Below are 21,882 nucleotides of genomic sequence, written 5' to 3' on the forward strand. Positions count from 1 at the left end.
CTTCCCTGAGATTGATAATGGAGCACTTTACGTGGCATCCTAATAGCATGCCAGTGCCATTACGTTTGGACTTCGTGTACTATTTTTTCTACAGCCTTATATTTTCACTTAGCAGTCTGTTCCTGAAAGTTACGCTAATGAAAGAATGTAAAAGTCTTAAGTGTGTCGCTTTTGCTCTTGCTATATTATGCTGGAGAAGAATCCCACATTCTCTTTCATAGATTCTTATCATCATTTAAGACTGAATATGCCTTTCAGCGTTCAGTCTGGAGCATAGCCCCCATTATAAAATTCCTCCATGATCCTCTGTTCAGTGCTAACATTGGTGCCTCTTTCATAGAGAAGAAAATAAATTGATATGGCACTTTGAGGCCTGATTTACACATTTGTTTTCAAAATTCCATTCAACCTGAGGGTTAGTCTGAATGCTAGAGAGTTTTACTGGGCAAAGACCTACACTGACCAGCCAGAACATTACGACCACTTACCTACCGAACGAAGTGGCGCAGTGGTTAGCACACTGAACTCGCATTCGGGAGGACGACGGTTCAAACCCACGTTCGGCCATCCTGATTTAGGTTTTCTTTGATTTCCCTAAATCGCTTCAGGCAAATGCTGGGATGGTTCCTTTGAGAGTGCATGGCTGATTTTCTTGCCCTTCCTTCCATAATCCGATGGGATTGATGACCTTGCTGTTTGGTCCCCTTCCCAAAATCAACCTACCAACCAACCACCTACCTAATAGCCGGTATGTCCTCATTTGGCACGGATAACAGCGGCTACGCGTCGTGGCGTCGAACCATTCAGGCCTTGGTAGGTCGGTGGAGGGAATTGGCACAACGTTTGCAAACACAAGTCATACTAATTCCCGTAAATTCAGGGGAGGGGTAGATGAGCTCAAGCGCCTCGTCCAATCACATACCAGATGTGTTCGATCGCGGCAGATATGGCGAGATGGGGCGCCATCACATCAACTGGAACTCCATACTGCGTTTCTCCAACCCCTCTCCCTCGATCACACACCTGGCCTTGTGACATGGCGCATTATCTTTCACAAAAATGCCACTGGCATAGGGAAACATCGTCATGAAGGGGTGTACGTGATCTGCAACCAATGTGCGATACTATGTTACTCCTTGGTCATCATGGTGCCTTGCACGAGTTGCACTGGAAGCATGGATGCCCACGTGAATGCTCCCCAGAGCATAACGGAGCCTACGCCAGCTTGGCTCCGTCCTGCTGTACAGGTGTCACGGAGCTGTTCCCCTGGCACACGGCAGATCCACACCCTCCAATCGGCATGATGAGGGAGGTATCACGTTTCATCAGATCAAGCAGCGCTCTGCCACTACTCCAAAAAGAGCTAATGGCGACCTGGCCCGTGTCGTGTTGTTGGCGATGTCGTGGTGGTGTTAACATTGGCACATGCATGGGTCGACGCCTGCCGAGGCCCATCGTTAGGAGTGTTCGGTGCACTCTGTGTTGAGGCATACTTGTACTCTGCACAGCATTAAAGTCTAATTTTAGTTCCACCACAGTTCACCGCCTGTCCTGTTTTACCAGTCTGCCCATCCTACCACGTCCGACATCTGTAATGAGAAGTGGCCGCCCAATCCCAAGACGTCTCGATGTGGTTTCACCTTGATTTCGCCACGTGTTGAGGACACTCACCACAGCACTCCTGCAATATCCGACAAGTCGTGCAGTTTCCGAAGTGCTCGAGGCGAGCCTCCGCGCCGCCACAATCTGCACTCACTCAAACTCAAATAGTTGCCGGACCTCCCCAACTCTATAGGCGGAGAGCACACTCACCGATACCGTGCCTGTGTCTGACTACCAGTCATTCCTCGCCAGGTGACGCTGTTATCTCCTGGACGGATTTATATCCGTAGTAGGTCGTAGGTCACAATGTTCTGACTGATCAGTGTATTTGAGGTGGCATGTCCTCGCCTTCTTCCGACGAATGACATTTTTTACGTAAACAATGATTTTCAGAGGTGAAAGAATTTTTAAGTAACACACAATAATTGTAGAACCGACCAGACATCGTACCCCAAACCTTTGGATTTTCAATCTAGCGCTGACGTTGAGCCGCTGAAGCTTTAATGTATCACACTTTATGTACCCCAGTTCGCCCCCACTAATTTCACCATCCAGTCACATCTGCCGTACCCCATCTTCACATTTATCAACCCTCAGACCTGCTATCGGCATATATATATATATATATATATTAGTTATTCTTTACTTTGATCCTTGTGACTTCTCGCCAATTTTAGTGAGTTTTCGCCTTTCGCTATTGTCGACTCCCTGATTTCAACTGGTTTCCCCCTTTTGCGTCCATTTCATCCTTTTCGTGAATTTTCACACGTATTTGGGTGTATTTTTGTGAAATTTTTTGGACGTAATTCTACTTTATTTAAATAATTTTTACGCATTTTTCCACAACCACGAATACTTGTTCCTTCCATCTGCGTAAATACAGCAAAGTTTCCTTATCCCTAGCCATATCCCAGTTCCACATACTGTTCCCACGTTGGTGCCTGGCTCATGGAATCCCTCGTAATGGCCTTATCATTAAATTGCACACCTCTAGCTGCCATCCCTCCTTCCACATCGACCTCTACCTGTTCAGATTCCGCCAATCCTTAGCCCTCACCAACACAGTCCTGCAAAACCATATCAACAGAGTCCAAACCTCCTTGCAGTACCTTCTCTCCATCTGCAAAACTCTCCTGCTTTGCAACCCCAAATGCCTGGAACCCACAACACACATTGAAACTCTTGCCCTGTGGCAACTTGAGCACCATGCACAGCGCCACTCAAAAAGCTCTCCATCCTGCTCACTTCCTACTCCCGCCCTAGAGTACCACTGTCCACCACCTCTACAACAACCTCTAAACCTCCCCCACGTCCCCTCATAGATGACAAACCCTGCCTTGCAGACCTACTGCACTTATACTGCCCTCCAAAACTCCCTCTCACGACCAGGATCTAAAACCTAAACGGACCCGCAACACAGTCATGAACCTTAGCCCCACAGAAATATCAGTCATTTCTAAAGGCCTCACCTTTTGCCCCACTCCCAAATTCAATCATGCAGGACCTGTTACAGACCTCCTCTCCTCCTCCCAGTCCCTACACTGGAAACACTTTTTCGCCACCAGCCCTATCAGACTCAGCCAAAGACCAATACTGAACCTTGCCTAACTCAGTTCACTCTTCCATTCAACTGTGATCCACCTCAACTGCCCCCAAACCACCTCCTCTTAACTTCCCAGAAATTCTTAATCTCGAACCTTGACTCGCCTTCACTGCCCAAATCCCTCAACATGCAAACTAACATCCACAGAAAGAACTGCAGTCTACTGTCTAAAAACTGAGCCTGACCTCATAATCCCACCTGCAAACAAAGGCTCCACCACTGTTGTTTTGTTCTGCAGGCATTACCTGGCGGAGGACTTCGCCAGCTGTCAGTTACTTTCACCTACAAACATTGCCACAACGACCCCATTCCAGTAATCCAGCAGGATCTCCAGTCACTACTCAAATCCTTAGGCTCATCCTAGAACCACTGCACAGAGTCCATCTCTCTACTCACCCCTACCACTACCCACACTCCTACCTTCTACATGCTTCCTAAAGTCCATAAACCCAACCACCCAGGACACCCCATTGTGTCCAGTTACTATGCCCCCACTGAGAGATTGTCTGCTCTCATAGACCAACACCTTCAACCTATTACCTGGAACCTACCCTCCTATATAAAAGATACCAACCATTTCCTCCACCGACTCTCCACAGTTCCTGTCCCTTTACCACACAGTGCCCTGCACGTCGCTATTGATGCACTTCCCTGTACACTGACATTCTTAATGCCCATGGCCTTACCGCTATTCAACACTACCTTTCCCAGTGCCCTACAGATTCCAAACCAACAACTTCTGTCCTAGTCGCCATAACCAACTATATCCTCACCCACAATTACTTCTCCTTTGTAGGCATTACCTAGAAACAAATCCAGGTTATAGCTATGGGCACCCAAATGACCCCATCCTATGCCAACCTATTCATGGGCCATCTAGAGGAATCCTTCCTAAAAACCCAAAATCCTAAACCCTACACCTGGTTCAGGTTCACTGATGACATCTTTGATATCTGGGTCGAAGGTGAGGACAGCCTATCCACATTCCACATCAAACCTACTAATCATCAGCAATACCTCCACTTCGACAGCTGCCACCCATTCCACACCAAGAAGTCTCTTCTGTACAGCCTAGCCACCCATGGTTGTCATGTCTGCAGTGACGAACAGTCCCTCTCGAAATATACTGAGGGTCTCACTGAAGCCTTCACTGACCGTAATTATCCTCCCAACCTTGTACATAAATCAAATCTCCCGTGCCTTATCTTTCTATGCCCCCACCATCTCCCAAAGTCCCACCATCCAACCAGAGTAGCATTCCCCTCTTAACTCTGTACCACCCAGAACTGGGGCAACTGGATTACATTCTCTGCCAAGGTTTCGATTACCTCTTGTCGTGTCCTGCCCACTATCCTTCCCACCCCTCCCACAGTGGTATTCTGCCGTCCACCGAACCTACACAATATACTCGTCCATCCTTACACAACCCCTGCACTCAATCCCTTACCTCATGGCTAACACCCCTTTAATAGAGACCTAGATGCAAGAACTGTCCCTTACATCCTCCCACAACCACCAACTCCAGTCTGGTCACCAACATTACCTAACCCATCAAAGGCAGAGCTACCTGTGAAACCAATCATGTGGTCTACAAGTTAAGCTGCAACCACTGGCATAACAACCAACAAGCTGTCTGTCCACACGAATGGCCACTGACAAACTGTGGCCAAGAAGCAAGTGGACCACACTGTTGCTGGACATGTTGCCAAACATGATATCCTTCATTTCAATGACTGCTTCACAGCCTATGCCATACGGATCCTTCCCACCAACACCAACTTTTCTGAATTGCACAGGTGGGAAATTCCCCTGCAATACGAGGGGCGTTTGAAAAGTTCGTGCAAAGTCCGAGAGATGGCACCATTGGTGCACATCAAGGTCATGTTTAGTTAGTAGCATCTTTGGAAAAAAACGCACACCAAGTTTCAGCCATATTGGTCAGTTTCTTTGTGTTTGGCATTCGTGTGAATCAAGGAAGTCGAGTGATTGTCAAAAAATGGAAGAAAAAGAATTTCGCGTGGTGATTAAACATTACTTTATGAAAGGCAAAACGCCTCAATAGACAAAAGTGGAGCTTGATAAACATTACAGTGACTCTGGACCTTCGATTAGAACAGTTTAGAAGTGGTTTCGAAATTTTTGGAGTGCCATACGGGCACAAGTGATGCTGAACGTCCTGGACCCCCTGTGGAGGTTACGACTCCAGAAATCATTGATAAAATCCATGATATGGTGATGGATGACAGAAGAGTTAAGACACGTGAGATTGCTAGTGCTGTGGACATCTCGGATGAACGGGTACATAATATTTTGCATAAACATTTGGATATGAGAAAGCTATCCACAAGATGAGTTCCGCGATTGCTCACGCTTGAACAAAAACGGAATCATGTGATGTGTTGCAAGGATGGTTTGCAGCTGTTTAGGAAGATTCCGCAAGACTTTAAGTGTCGTTACGTCACTGTGGATCAAACATGGATACATTACTGTACTCCTGAGATCAAACAACAATCTAAACAATGGATTACAAAGTGAGAATCTGCACGAGAAAAGACGAAGACCATTCCTTCGGCCGGAAAGGTTATGACGAGTGTCTTTTGGGATTCGCAAGGGCTAATCTTCATCGACTATCTGGAAAAGGCTAAAACTGTTACAGTTGCATATTATTCATCGTTATTGGACCGCTTGAAAACCGAGCTGCAAGAAAAACGCCGGCGATTGGACCACAAAAATGTCCTTATCCATCACGACAATGCACCAGCACATGCCTCAGCAGTTATGGTCGCAAAATTAATGGAAATAGTTTCACATCCCTCCTATTCTCCAGACTTGGCTCCCTCAGACTACTATTTGTTCCCCATTTTGAAGAAATGGCTGGCGGGACAAAGATTTTATTCAAACGAGGAGGTGATTGCAGCAACTAATAGCTATTTCGCAGACTTGGACAGTTCCTGTTATTCGGAAGGGATCAACAAATTAGAACAGCGTTGGACTAAGTTTATAAGTCTACAAGGAGACTACGTTGAAAAATAAAAAAGGTTTACCCCAAACACGTCAGTAGTTTTTATTTTTGCACGGACTTTTCAAACGCCCCTCGTATATCCTACATTTCCGTAACTCTCCTGGCCTCAACCTTCGTTAGTCACTGTCCTCAGCCATCCAGCCTCTTCCCTGTTCCTATTCCAGCCGTCATTCCACCACCACACCCAGTTTTTGTATTTCTCTTTTTCCGCTACTTCTTCCCGCCCCCCTCACCACCTCTCCCCTGCCCTCCATCTAACCTTCAGCACTTCACTGTCCGCCACCCTGACCATACTATCCCTCCCCCTCCCCATTGCAGCCTCCTCCTTACCCCCACCCAGTCGCCACTCTCATCATGCACTGGGGCTGCTGCTCACAGTGTGGTTTCAGTTGCCTGAGACTGCAGTCATGTGTGTGAGTTGCATTTGCGTGAGTGTGTGCGCATGTGTGTCTATTGTTGACGAAGGCCTTAATGGCCGAATGCTATAATTGTGAGATTCTTTTTGTGTGCATATCTGCAAATCAGCATCTCCACTATATGGTGAGTAGCACCTTTCCTTCTCATAATACTGTTCTTCCCTACATCAGTTTTGTTTGCAAACAGCTAGATATGGATACTATTTTCTTATTGACTGAAATTTTCAATTTTAACAGTCTTTTTTCAGTAATACCATGTATGAATGTTCTGAAGTTGTACACATATCTTTGTAAATCATTTTCACTTTTAGCTATAACTGCCCATTTGTCTGCATATAATAATATTCACAGAACTTAGGATTAAAAAAAAAACACAATACGTTGATTTCTTTCTTTTCTTATTTGGTCCACATGCGTAATAAACAATAGCAGTAATGCAGCACCTGTTTGTCTAAGTCCTTCAATAATTTCTGTAGTATCTCCATATTTTCTGTAGTCTCACTTAATTCTAATAATTGAATGCCTAAATAAACTCTTTCATTGCGTTATTTGGATTTTAATGATTTTCTGATATGTTCCAGACCGTAAGTCTTTCGACGCAGTATTGAGCCTTTTCAACATTAAAACTAGTGTATGTAGAGGAAAGTGACGTTATCTTCTCTACTAACTGTTTATGGTATCTATGCGTGAAAGCCACTTTCTAAATCGTTATCCTTCTTTTCCAAACTTCCAGTCCACCATTTTTATAATTTTCTTTTCAGAACTGTTGCATGCATTTTACTTCATTTAGTTGGTACTTTTGCGCATACTTATCACACCTTTTTATTCATAGGTACATGACTGCAGTTGTTCAGACATCAGAAACCTTTTCCTCTGTCCAAATACCAATAATAATTGGAACTAACCTATAATGTAATTATTTTCCACTATGTTTCTACAATTCCATTCGTATTCTACTTCACCTGCTTATCTTACTTTAGGTTTTACAATACATAGACAAAGCAAAAACCTACACTATGAACAAATAAGAATATAATGAAACACTTTCCATTAAAAAAACTTTTTTTACAGTTAATAAGTTAGCTCTAATGAATCAAAACACACAGTTGCATTTGACGTTATTAGGTACTTAGAAAGAAAACAAAATATGATGGAAGCGATACATAAGCTGAACGAATTGCTTTCTAAATATTGTTTTGTGTGATTGTAGGTATATAATTTCTTCAGCAAATGAGTAACATTGTTTTGAATTACCTTTCACTCTTCAGTATTGGGCTACGGAAATTGTATTTCTGTTGACGTTCCATTTGTGTTAACATACTTCCGTTTGACGGTGACATTGCCAACTTCACGCGCTGTTGATATCCAGTCCGAATCGACCTCAGTTCTGTGAAATGCCTTTTGTAGATCAACAGAGGCATCATAAGTACTCCAATGTAATACCTACCTCCTCTCTAGCAAGCTACTGAATGCTACTATTGCTTCTTTAGTCCCTATTTTTGGTCCAGACCAAACTTAGTTGCTTCCACAACTAGTCTTCGTTTGCATTGTGTTCCACATTTGTTAACGATTTACGTTTGCTATTGACATTAGGTTTATAATTCTGTAATTTGAGCAGACTATTGCATCCCCTTTTTTATGAGTGAATATTGAGTTGCTTTACGTAAAATCGTCTGAAAGTCTTATAACAATAGTTTACAGTTTCGAAAATATCACCATTCCTTATTTTTTTATACATAATTCCGCTAGATCTCAGCTGCCCTCTCATCGGAACCTGAAGCTTTCTTTGATCTCAGTTTCTTCAGTGTTGCTCAAATTCCATTTTCATAATTGAATTCCCTACGTTATCAACTTGCACTTATTCTCTGTCTTCAACGTATTCCTCTTCCATGGCGATACCGTTTTCCTGGTAAAGTTGTTCACAGTATTCCTTTCATTTGTTGGCAGCCTTATGGGTATTTAGTAATACGATTCCTTGTTTATTTCTTACCACAGTGGATCCGATCCCAGTCTAGAATTGGTTCAAATGGCTCTGAGCACTATGGGACTTAACATCTGTGGCCATCAGTCCCCTAGAACTTAGAACTACTTAAACCTAACTAACCTAATGACATCACACACATCCATGCCCGAGCAGGATTTGATCCTGCGACCGTAGCAGTCGCGCGGTTCCGGACTGCGCGCCTAGAACCGCTAGATCACCGCGGCCGGCCGTCTAGAATTATAATTTGTCAATTTTTCGTCATTACTTATCACTCATTCCATTTTTATGTCAATTTTATATTGCTACATATACTTTCCATCCCCTTTTACTGACATATCTGTGCATTTTTATGCAACGGTGATCTTTACGACAATTTCTTTCTTGAATTTGAATTGTCTATCTTTTGTTGTATGTATTTTTTCTTGAATAAAGTTCATTGCATTGTCTGTCATTAGTGTTAAAGTTTGTTTCACTTTATTCCGTGATGTTTAGGTGTCGTTTCAGTTTTGGAATTGGATTCTTAATTTTCTGTCAGAAAGTTTATTTATTATCGACGAAAAGTCATCGAGTAAAACAGATGTGAAACCTGGTGTCCCACTCGGTTGCCCCTAATTTGTATAAACGGTTTACGAAACTATCTGAGCAGCCCTCATAGACTATTTGCAGATGATGCTGTCATTTATCTTTTAGTAAAGTCATAGAAGAAGAAAACCAAGTGCACGACACGTGCAAGTGCAAGATACTATAACTGTGTGATAAAAAAATTGGCAGTTGACTCTTAACAGGGAAGAGCGTGAGGTCATCCACATGGGGTTACTAAAAGAAATCCGCAAATTTCGTTTACACGATAAATCAGACTAATTTAAAGGCTGTCAATTCAAAAGTAAATATCTAGGAATTACAATTACGAACAACTTAAATCGGCATGTGCACACAGATGCCTCCGTGCAGAAGAATCAAAGAGTACGTTTCATTGGCAGAGCACTTAGGAAATTGTGGGAACCTTACCAAATAGGATTGACGGGGTACATAGAAAATGTCCAAAGAAGGGTAGTTCGTTTGCAGTATCGCGAAACAGGGGGAAGAGTGTCGTGGCTGTGATAAGCGAGTCAGAGCGACTATCGTTATAACATAGGAATTTTTCTTGGGGTAAGAATTTTTCGCGAAATTTCAATCCCCAATTTTCGCCTATGAATGCGACAATATTTCACTGTCGCAAGCCTATATAGGGAGAGATGATCATCATAGTAAATTAAGAGAAATCAGAGCCCCTACGGAAATATGTAAGTGTTCATTTTTTTCCATCCGCTATTAGAGAGTGGAACGGTAGAGAAATAATCTGAAGGTGGTGCGATGAACCATCTGCTAGATACATATGTGTGAATTGCGGAATAGTCAGATAGATGTAGACATACTGGTCAGAATGTTGGTTCTTGTTGCATATTCCCTTCTTATTGCCGATTCCTTATTTTTGTATGCACGTTGCACATACTCACAATGATTTCCTGTTTTTTTTCTTTTTAAATGTTACATTACGCCTTGTTAGACTGCTAAAAAGAAGGGAAATGTGAAAAGTGGGAGGAATATATACTGTCTATAAAGTGGAGATGAACTTGAAGGCAGTATTATAGAAATGAAACAAGACGTAGATGAAGACGACATGGGAGATATGACACTGCGAGAAGAATTTGACAGAGCACTGAAAGATCTACATTGAAACAAGGCCACGGGAGCAGACGACACTCCGGCAGAACTAGTGATAGCGCTGCGAGAGCCGGGCATGACAAAACTCTTCCATCTGCTGTGAAAAATGTGTGAGACAGGAGAAACACCCTCAGACTCCAAGAAGAATATAATAATTCGTATTCCAAAGAAAGCAGGTGCTGACAGGTGTGAGTACTATCGAACTGTTGGTTTAGTAAGTTATAGTTGCAAAATAGTAACACGAATTCTTTACAGAAGAATGGAAAAACTGGTAGAAGCCGACTTCGGGGAAGATCTGCTTGGATTCCGGAGAATGTACGTACACGTGACCCTACTAAGCTGGGGAAAGGCAAACCTACGTTTATAGCATTTGCAGATTTAGAGAAAGGTTTTGACAACGTTGACTGGAACACTCTCCTTGAAATTCTGAAGGAACCAGGGGTAAAACAGAGGGAGCAAAAGGCTATTTACAACTTTTACAGAAACCAGACGGCAGTTATTAGAGTCGAGAATCAAGAAAAGAAAGCTGTGGTTCACAAAGGAGTGAGGGATGTAGCCTGTCGCCTATGTTATTCAATCTGTACCCTGAACAAGCAGTAAAGGAAACCAAAGAAAATTCTGAAAATCAATTAAAGTCCAGGGACAAGAAATAAAAACTCTGAGGTTGGTCAAAGTCAGCAAAGGACTTGGAAAAAGCAGTTGAACGGAACGGTCAGTGTCTTTATAGGAGTGTGTAAGGTGAACTTCAACAAAAGCAAAACAAAGACAATGTGGGGTTGTTGAATTAAATCAGATGATGCTAATGAAATTAGATTAGGAAAGGAGACGCTAAAACTAATTAAGAGTTTTGCTATTTGGGTAGAAAAATAACTGATGATGGCTGAAGCGGATAGTATATAAAATGTGGGCTGGCAATGGCAAGAAAGTATTTCTGAAGAAGAAATATTTGTTTACAACGAATATACATTTAAGTGTCAAACTAGTGTTGGATTTAAGTGTTTGTGTGTGTGTGTGGGGGGGGGGCGTCGTAGGGGGGGGGGAGGGTGGAGAGAGACGTACGGGGGGGGGGGGGGGGAAGCGAGGAGAGAGAGTATAAGTTTTATGAGAAGATAGGGAGAGTAAGAAATGAATACAGTAGTTATTCGAATAAGAGAAGACTTCCACAGCACAGAGCATGGAGAGCTGCACCAAACCAGTCTTGCCAGAAGGCAATGTCCATGTTTAACCCAGGATTGTTGTGGCTAGGCTTTATGTGATTTCTGTACCTTCTCTTTTCTAATACAAAATCAATTTTGCACCTATTTTTATCTCCTGGAGATGTCCATGTGTATCTCTTAGTTTTATGCACTTTGATGGTGGCGTTTCATATCATGTCATGTTTCTTGCAGAACTCGAGTAGGCGCTCCCTTACGTTATTAGAGATGGCTAATACAAATCTCCCTCTTTTTCTTATTTCATTCGCACCTCCCTAGTGCAAAACTGAAATCTCTCAATGGGATTATATTACCTTTGTAATTCGTTACTTTGATTAACTCTTCCGTATTTTCATACATTTTCTAATTCTGTTATTAAACGTGGGCAGCAGCTGCACAATAGACCCGTATAATCGTTAGGTTGCGAGTATAGTGCAATTCTAATCATAATTACTCTTTCATTCACGTGAGAGGTATTCAGATAATAATGCTCCCGGGTTTTGTCTCGTTTTTGTCTTATTCTTCTCTTCTGCTAGTCACTAACCTCGCAGAACCACCATTTAAGTTTTCTCATCGTTGCCATTTGTTTTACAGAGTCGTAAGAGTTCAGTGCCACTATTTTTTACATTAATTTAGAGTTCCTATAATTTTTCTGATTTTGTTAGTGTTCTTATATTCCAAGTTCCTAGTTTCATTCCTTTCTTAGTACAGTGTAACATGCGTCAACGCACTCATCTTCCTGGTGGGCCTTGGGTTCCGAGTTTCATAATAACTTATTTCAAAATTATTCTGGTAGTCTCCATGCTTTTTTTCTCATCTGTTGTTTAACGTTCTTTCGATACTTTTTAAGCAACAAATTAAATTTGCCATCCCCTTTTTTCTATTCCCAGTATACTTCACACCTGTTTTCTTAGTCGTTCAACGCTTGAGTCCTAATTTTCAAACTCTCGTTCTGACAACTTTTTTTTCCCCCTGCTTGTTGTGTGCTTCTAAGTCTCTCGCTCTCCCTCTGCTACTTTTATCCTCACACTCTCGTCAAATACGAAACTGACGATTCCTTGATGTCTCAGATAATGTCAAATCAACTGCTCCTTTAGCTTAGTTAAGTTACGCCACAAATTTCTTTTCTCCCTTATTATATTCATCATCTTCTCATTAATTATGTGATATATCCATCTAACCATCAGCATTCCACTGCAGTATCACATTTCAAAAGCTTGTATTCTGTTCGTGTCTGAACTGCTTATCGTGCACGTTTCACTTCAGTGCAAAGCTACACTCCAGATGCCGTCAGAAAATACTTCCTCACCCTTAAATTTACATTCGATATTAAAAAATTTCTCTTCTGTAGAAACGCTTTTCTTGTCATTGCCGGATAGACTGATATCATCTCTATTTCGTCCACCATCAGTTATTTTTCCTCTCAAATAGCAATTCTACTACATTCAGTTTCTCATTTCCTAATCTAATTTGGTCTCGCAGCCTGATTTGATTCTACGACATTCTTCTAAACTATTTTTGCTTTAGTTAATGTCCCTCTTACAGCCTCCTTTCAAAATACTATCTATTCCACGTAACTGCACTTCCAAATCCCAGCTGTCTCTGACGGAATTACAATGTCATCGGCAAACCTCAAAGCTTTTTTTTCTACCCCCTGAATTTTAATTACTTCTCCAGATCTTTCTTTTCCTTCCTTTACTGCTTGATCAATGTACGTATTGAATAATAATGCCGGTTCTAGTTCTAGGGCACTGATGACCTTCGATGTTAAGTCCCATAGTGCTCAGAACCAGTTGAACCATTTGAATTTTGTGAATGCATCAATTCCACTGGGGAGGATCTAATCTATGGGGAGACAGGAAGTCATTTTATTATTGGTATCTGCAGCACAGTCGTATTTCGACAGCTATCTTCCTTCGGAACTGATGGCGATTGCGGATTAACGCATGTTTCGGCGTAGTATGTTGACTGTGAACAATACACGCTTCGACCCAGAACACCGATCATGTGCTGTGTTCGTGTTATTGGAGTGCAACGAAGAAATGCTCAAAGCAAAATGTAAATTGAAATGAGCAAGAGTCGGGCTGTCTCGAACTTTTCCGTAACGTTATATGATTCTTTTTCATTCAGGGCACTTAATTAACATGCAATAAATTCATAACCCATAAATTGATGCAGAATATATGTTACGACATATCCTAGGACGCTCACACTGTTTCATACAACACCACAATGATATTTACACTATTGTTCTGAGATGCAGGTAGAGTATTTTATTTATTATGGTTAGTATTTTTTTATTGTGTTGTGTAAGGATGTCAAATTAGGTCTGACTTAATGGGCCAAGTTAGCGAGCTAATGTGCCACATTAAGTGGAGGTATATAACATCATGAGTATGTTGGAGAGCGCTTTAGCCGCCCAGAGCTGGTGGGAGGTACGGTGAATTTGCCTGTGCTGGCGGGGGGCTCAGGGCGCGGCGTGGCCGCTTCAACCAACGCCCGGCGGCTGGGCAAGCCGCAGCAACCGGTACGGCACAGCCCCAGGTGCAGAGTCGAGGAGAGCGGCCGGATGTGGCTAAAACCCAGTGTGGGCAGTTTTGACGCTTCGACTTCTTAAGGGAACAGACAATGCTCCAGAACTGATTACATCGGCAATCTCAGAAAAATGAAGTGCATCCAATGACACAACAGTATTTCAGTATCTTTAAAACTACAGAAGTTAATATTTCACAGTGAATAAACATTTTCACAATGAACATCTCAATTAACAAAAATAAACGGTTCATGCGATTTGAACATTCGAATCTCAGATGATAGCACTGGACTATAGCTGCCGGCTCTGAAAGCTACTTATCTGTACCTCGAGTATTTGGTTTCTTGGTTAACTGTGTTTTCGTATTTGCTGACAAGAGGCAGCAAAGGACTTGGTAGAACAGTTGAACGGAATGGACAGTGCCTTGAAAGAAGGCTATAAGATGAACATCAACAAAAGCAAAACGAGGATAATGGAATGTAGTCGAGTTAAAAAAGGTGATAGTGAGGGAGTTAGATTAGGAAATGAGTCACTTAAAGTAGTAAATGAGTTTTGTTATTTGGACAGCAAAATAACTGATGACGGTCGAAGTAGAGAGGATATAAAATGTAGACTGGCGATGGAAAGAAAAGCGTTTCTGAAGAAGAGAAATGTGTTAACATCGAGTATAGGTTTAAGCGCCAGAAAGTCCTTTCCCATAGTATTTGTATGGAGTGTAGCCATTTATGGGACTAAAACATGGACGACAGACAGCCTAGACAAAAAGATAATTAGTAGCTTTTGAAATGTGGCGCTACAGAAGAATGCTGAAGATTGTATGGATACAGCACATAACTAATGAGTACATGCTGAATAGAATTGGGGAGAAGAGGAATTTGTGGTTCAAAATGGTTCAAATGGCTCTAAGCACTATGGGACTTAACATCTGAGGTCACCAGTCCCATAGTCTTAGAACTACTTAAACCTAACTAACCTAAGGACGTCACACACATCCATACCCGAGGCAGGATTCGAACCTGCAACCGTAGCAGCAGCGCGGAATTTTTGGCACAGCTTGACTAGAAGAAGGGATCGGTTGGTAGGACACATTCTGAGACATCAAGGGGTCATCAAATTAGTACCGGGGGGAAGAACGGGGTGTAAAAATTGTAGAGGCAGACAAAGAGATGAATACAGTAAGCAGATTCAGAAGGATGTAGGTTGCAGTGTTTACTTGGATATGAAGAGGCTTGCACAGAATAGAGTAACGTGGAGAGCTGCAGCAGACCAGTCTTTTGACTGGAGACCACAACAACAACAACAACTACTACAACAACATCTTTTCACAATGTAAATGTTTGTCAGAATATCATGTCCTCCACAATTATGCAGGAAATGAATGCAGCATGAATACATCACATTTTGTCGTACATGTGTATTTATATAATGAAAAGTTTGCCATTTTGTCAGTAACTTTGTTTAAATACTAATTACAATTAATAATACATAACCACGGTAATTTAAGAATTGGCCATTTGCATGTTTTACCTGACACCACCTGTATAAAAGACTGCCAGAAGAAGCTTCCGACAAAGCAGGCGTAAGTGATTGTTTAAACAGTATTTAACGACAATCTATCGTCATTTATCATGAGTGAATTTGCACATGACTAGTGTCTTATTTATTTATGGACAGAACTTTATTTATATTGATAATGAATGACCTGAGTGCCACAGAACGCTTATAACATATTTTATTCGAATATTGTTGTGATATGTTAGTTTCGTTTGGAAAGAGGTCAAGTCGAGTCAAGTGATGCCTGTAGAACTTAAGAACGATGTAGATTTGGGACAGCCTTCAGCCAGTGCAAAATCCTTCATTAGCGGAACATTAAGGGAGTGAAGTGTAGACTGAGACTTTTTCGAGTGAAGAGCTAAAGGGCTTGATCTGACCATTTTCAGGCGAGTTTTGGAAGGAGACAGACCTGCCTGTGGTAACAAGTGGTATAAAGTCATGGAGGCGTTTGATTCTGAGCCACTATCACACTTTAACTTCTGAAAGGTCTATATATTTCGAGAGGTCTGAATGTACTATAATTTTTTCCGCTTGTATCATGGAACTGAAGACAGACAATGAGTTACTACTCTTTGTATCGCTTGTGTTAATTTGAAAATCACTGTGCAGAACAATGAACAATTTTAAGCTGAGGAATATTTCATGTATTTTGATCACGAAATGGTCTTAGTTTTGACGTATCTTTGATGAGTATTAAGTTTAGGGATTTTTCTAGTATTCTCGTAACGCTCTCAAAGTAACTTTACTGAAATTGATAAGGCTATTTTCTATGTATGAGGTGTCTAGTCTACACAATATATACATAAAAATCAGGTGAGACAGCCAGTGATCTCTTCAGTGCAGATGCACACCAAGCTCGAATTCTTACTGGAATTGGTGAAATGCCGCGAATTGTGAAGATAATGGGCAATGAGGCACTACATTAGTAAGTATGTGAATAGGTTCAGGGGTAATCCGTGCAGCTGCCATGACCATCGTCTTCCGATGCCTCAGTCGTCAGAGCATCTGCCTAGTATGCAGGAGACCTGGGTTTGACTCCTGGTCTGGCACAAATTTTCACCTTTCCCCACTGATTTCATTCAATACCTATTCAGAGACAGTGTCTGTAATTCCTTTGTCTCTTTAGGATATTTTCTGTCTTTATTTAAATTGAATATCGTAGGACTACTTGCGCTTTATTTGTGACGTCCTTTCTTGAATAAAAATTATTCACCTTAATTTTGTGTAGTCTATGTCAGTTACAGACGTTAGAACAGGACCCATGCTATTAAATTATTGATTTAACTTTTATTTTGTATTTCTGTGTATTTTATTAATTCACAGCTCTAGCCAAAACACAGACTATTTGACTAAACGCCCAAAACTACAGGTTATTATTTGCAGCGAATTAGCTGCGGGGCTGAAAGCAGACGTGAGCGACTCGACCCTGTGACTACATTGAGCTATTCTTTTTAACAGAACAGAGCATAGCCCATGTATTTGAAGTTTGAGTAACCGCAGGTAAAGACGCAACTGTTTGGCTCGTAAGAAATGCTGTTAGGAAGAGCAACTTCACGTGCAGTAACCATTAGGTACCGTTAGGTATCGTCGCGTCTTTTAACTATTTCTTTGCCAATATTTACTCCTACCAGCATCTGCTTTCTTTAGAACTGAAATCATTACATTCTAGTTGAGGACTGATGGTATTTCTTTTCTCTCTAATATTTACATACCAAGTGGAATAGTGTTGTTATGGCTGGCTCTCCCAAAGATGCTACCAATTCTGAAGGAATGTTGTCTACTTAGTGGGCCTTTTCTCGGCATAGGTCTGTCAGTGCTCTGTCAAATTCTTCTCGCAGTATCATATCTCCCATCTCATTTTTATCTACTTCATTTTTCCCTTTAATAACAATGCCTTCAGTTTCATTTCCCTTGTATGACCCCATATATATTCTTTCCCTCTTTCATTCCTCCTCTCTTTGCTTAGTACTGTTTTCATCTGAGCTCTTGACATTTGTACAGCTGCTTCTCTTTTCTCAAACGGCCTCTTTAATTGTCCTGTATCTTTCTCCTACTTACACATTCTTCTGTAAACTTACATTAGTCCCCTAACAATTCCCATTTACCAATTTTGCACGTTCTTTTACTCTGTTTTCGGACGTTTGTATTCCTTTTTGGCTGCCTCATTTGATGCATTTCAAGTTTTCTCCTTTCATCGCTTAAATTCAGTATCTCCTGAGAAATCCAAGGGTTCCTGCTTGGTCTTGACTTTTTATGCATTTCATCCTTTGATGCCTTCCTTGTTTCATCTCTCAAAGCTACTCATTTCTCTTCTACTGTATTTGTCCTGTCTCAGTCAACCGTTGCCTAAGGCTCTTGTTCCTTCAACTTATACAAGTCTCATAAGCTCAATTTCTTTTATTTTTTGGTGTTTCTGTTTTAATCTATATTTCATAACAATAAATTATGGCCAGAGTCCACATCTACCCCTGCAAACCGAGATATCTTAAAATTACTTCAAGATACTAAGATCAATTCGGTAGTGGAAGGTATCAAGTGCACATAATCAGAGATAAACATGTACAATTTTTCATAAATTTATTTTATCAAGTAACTGCAAGGAAAATGGCCAACTTGGAAAATTGAGTAACAACAATAAAAGCCACCAACACTGACCAACAATATTTCTTTAAGACACATACAGTTTAAACATTCAAGTAGATAACAATTCCTTTGTAGGTCCAACATTTTGCAACAGCTTTTACAGAGTAACTGCCAGCTCCAGCATTCCAAACACGTTCCCTTCTCAAACAGAGATCAGTTATTATGCGGAGGGGATCACACTCTTCAGTGATTTAAAAACACATAAAACTTATTATAATAAATATCCTAAAACAGTAAGCAATTGAGATCTTTTATACGCTAAAGTATGGGAATACCTTCCACAAAAGCCCCTTGGTAAAAGACAATGAAACATTTTGGATACGGTAATTTGAAAACCAAGTAACAGTGTTAGAACAGGTCTTAAATCAGACGTCCTCATTGGGTAAAAATTTAGCGCTTAAACAAGCAAGGCTTTACTAATACTTGGCCAAAATACCACACACAAAAAATTAAAAGGCTTTGGCAATATGTGTCTTCGAAAGCACCTTGGGTGAAATTAATCACAAGCTAGCCAAAATCTATCTCTGAGAAAAACAGGTTTCTAATCTTAACTAAGAGTAAACCTATAAAAATGTATTTCCTTTTTAAAACAATTTCAAGTATTTGAAAACATGTAGCAAGAACTAAAGTACCTGATCATATATAATTTTAAAAACGCTTCACCAATGACCATCAAACTGAATAATCAAAATACTTAATGCCACTCAGTCAAACTAAAGAGATCGGCGAACAGTCTGCCAACACAGCGTACCACTCGCAGTATACAACTTGTACATAAGCGCTCCCAAACACCAACAAAATTTTGAAGAAAGTTAATCAATGGCGTACATTAATACCAGAATCTGACAAGAGTTTGCGAGCTAAACTGTAAGGCCAACAATTTTATTTGTTTGCATTCTTCCTTATTTTCTTGCTACGAAGTCCACAAGAATTGCAGCGAAATCCATTCACAGCAGCAAATAAAACCTACTGCACTCGTTGCGCCTTTTGACTTTATATAATACAGACAACGCATTCAGCAGTGCATAAACAGCTCGTAATCTCGATGGAAAAATAGTAGCCCCCCCCCCTTTCCCCAATCTCTCCCATCGTAACACTTTCCCTTCAATTTTCGTTTTAGACTCAGGACATAACTTGAAACATATACTATAAATGACGTCACCGAGCTCCTGTCCAAGGTAACACTGTGCCAACCACGCGGCATCAATTCAGTACACGAATAGCTCTTTCGCTGGCCCACAGAACACACTAACATTTTCATTCGTTGGAAGCGACAAGAACATGCATGAGCCGGGGCGCATACAGTGCTTATTCCCCGCTGACACCTAGTGAGATGCTGAAATGAGGGTTACACAGAGACACAGCCTCGATTTCTTTGGATATCCATAGTGGAACGGCACATAAATGTCTCACAGTTTAAAATATGGTTCTAAAATCTCTGTTTTACTATTTTATGATCAATCTGAAACCTTCCAGCGTCTCTAGGGCTCTTAAACGCATCAAGTGTTAGTGATGATTACATTATGCTCTGTGCAAAATTCTGCCAGGCAGCTCGCTCTCTCATTCCTTTCCCCCAGTCCATATTCCCTTTTTGCTCTTCCTTCTCTTCCTCTTCCTATCACGGAGCTGCAGTCATGATTAAATTTTCCTCTCCCTTAACTATCTGAATTATTTCTTTTATCCCCCCCCTACATTCTTTCAATTTTTCATCATCTGTGGAGCTAGTTGACGTAAACACATGTAATATTATGATAGGGTTGGAATCACGTCTATCTTGACTACGATAATGCATTCACTACACTGTGTATGATAGCTTACTCACATTCCTCTTGTCTTATTTATTATCAGAGCTTCTCCTGCACTACCTCTATTTGATTTTGAATTTATACTCCTTTAATCACCTGCCCAGAAGTCCTGTTCATTTTGCCACCGAACTTCACTAAAACCACTTATGTCTGACTTCATTCCATCCATTTCCATTTTTAGATTTTCTAATCTACCTGATGATTAAGTGATCTAACATTCCACGCTCTGATCTGTAGAATGTCAATTTTGTTTTTCCTGATGACAACATCCTTCAAGTAATTCCTACCCAGAGACCGAAATGGGTGACTGTTTTACCTCCAGAACATTTTACTCAAGAGGATGCCATCATCATTTAACCATACACTAGCTCAGCACGTCCTTGGTTATACTGACGACTGTAGTTTCTGCTTGCTTTCTGTTGTTCGCAGTAGCAACACAACAAGACCACGTTGGCTGATGTTATAAGATCAGATCAGTCAATCAGCCAGACTGTTGCCCCCACAACTACTGAAAAGGTTGTTTTCCCTCTTCAGTAACCTGTCTAAAGATAACCCTCCGCTGTTTTTACGTTAGTTTATAATGTTCTAAAACATGAAACTTTTTTCCTTATTGTCGCTGTTATTTTATTTCTATATTTTGATGTATATATACAGGGTGTTACAAAGAGGTACGGCAAAACTTTCAGGAAACGTTCCTCTCACACAAAGAAAGAAAATATGTTATGTGGACATGTGTCCGGAAACGCTTACTTTCCATGTTAGAGCTAATTTTATTACTTCTCTTCAAATCACATTAATCATGGAATGGAAACACACAGCAACAGTACGTACCAGCGTGACTTCAAACACTTTGTTACAGGAAATGTTGAAAATGTCCTCCGTTTGCGAGGATACATGCATCCACCCTCCGTCGCATGGAATCCCTGATGCGCTGATGCAGCCCTGGAGAATGGCGTATTGTATCACAGCTGTCCACAATACGAGCACGAAGAGTCTCTACATTTGGTACCGGGATTGCGTAGACAAGAGCTTTCAAATGCCCCCATAAATGAAAGTCAAAAGGGTTGAGGTCAGGAGTGTTATATCCTAGCCAGTAATGCCACCCGAGCCCGCTGCCAAAAGGTTGGCAGCGTCAAAGTTCGGACGCCGTCCGCATAAGCAGCGCCAGCGAGACAGGAAATCGCCGCAAGTCTGCGCGCGCCACCGCTGGCTTCTGGCTTCTTAAGCGCTGGAGTCGCGAGCGCTAGGACAGTTCTGTATTCGCCGCTCAGTTGTATACTCGCCACCGAATTGTGTACTTGCTAGTCAGTTGTGTGTTCATCGCAGCAGAGTTGTTGTTTGTCGTCAGCCGACGCTGACCTAGCCGCTCCGACTCGAACTAGACAGATTTCTGTAGACACGGAGTTCACTACTGTGTTTCTGTATCTTCGTTAATAAAGATAAGTACCGACTTTTATTTAATCAGAGTATTTGGGTTTTCATCTTTCTGTTCACTGTTCCAGCGGACCGGTCGGCCCGCTATTAAAAGTGTGGCGGTGACTTCGTAAGCCGTTTCTACAGCGAATTGTTTGTCGCTACGAACGCCGCCACAAAAAGGAGAGCGTGGAGGCCATGGAATTGGTCCGCCTCTACCAATCAATCGTCACCGAATCTGTTGTTGAGAAGCGTACGAACACTTCGACTGAAATGTGCAGGAGCTCCATCGTGCATGAACCACATGTTGTGTCGTACTTGTATAGGCACATGTTCTAGCAGCACAGGTAGAGTATTCCGTATGAAATCATGATAACGTGCTCCATTGAGCGTAGGTGGAAGAACGCGGG

The sequence above is a fragment of the Schistocerca piceifrons genome, chromosome 4, assembly GCF_021461385.2.
Source record: "Schistocerca piceifrons isolate TAMUIC-IGC-003096 chromosome 4, iqSchPice1.1, whole genome shotgun sequence".
In the NCBI taxonomy this organism is placed as follows: domain Eukaryota; kingdom Metazoa; phylum Arthropoda; class Insecta; order Orthoptera; family Acrididae; genus Schistocerca; species Schistocerca piceifrons.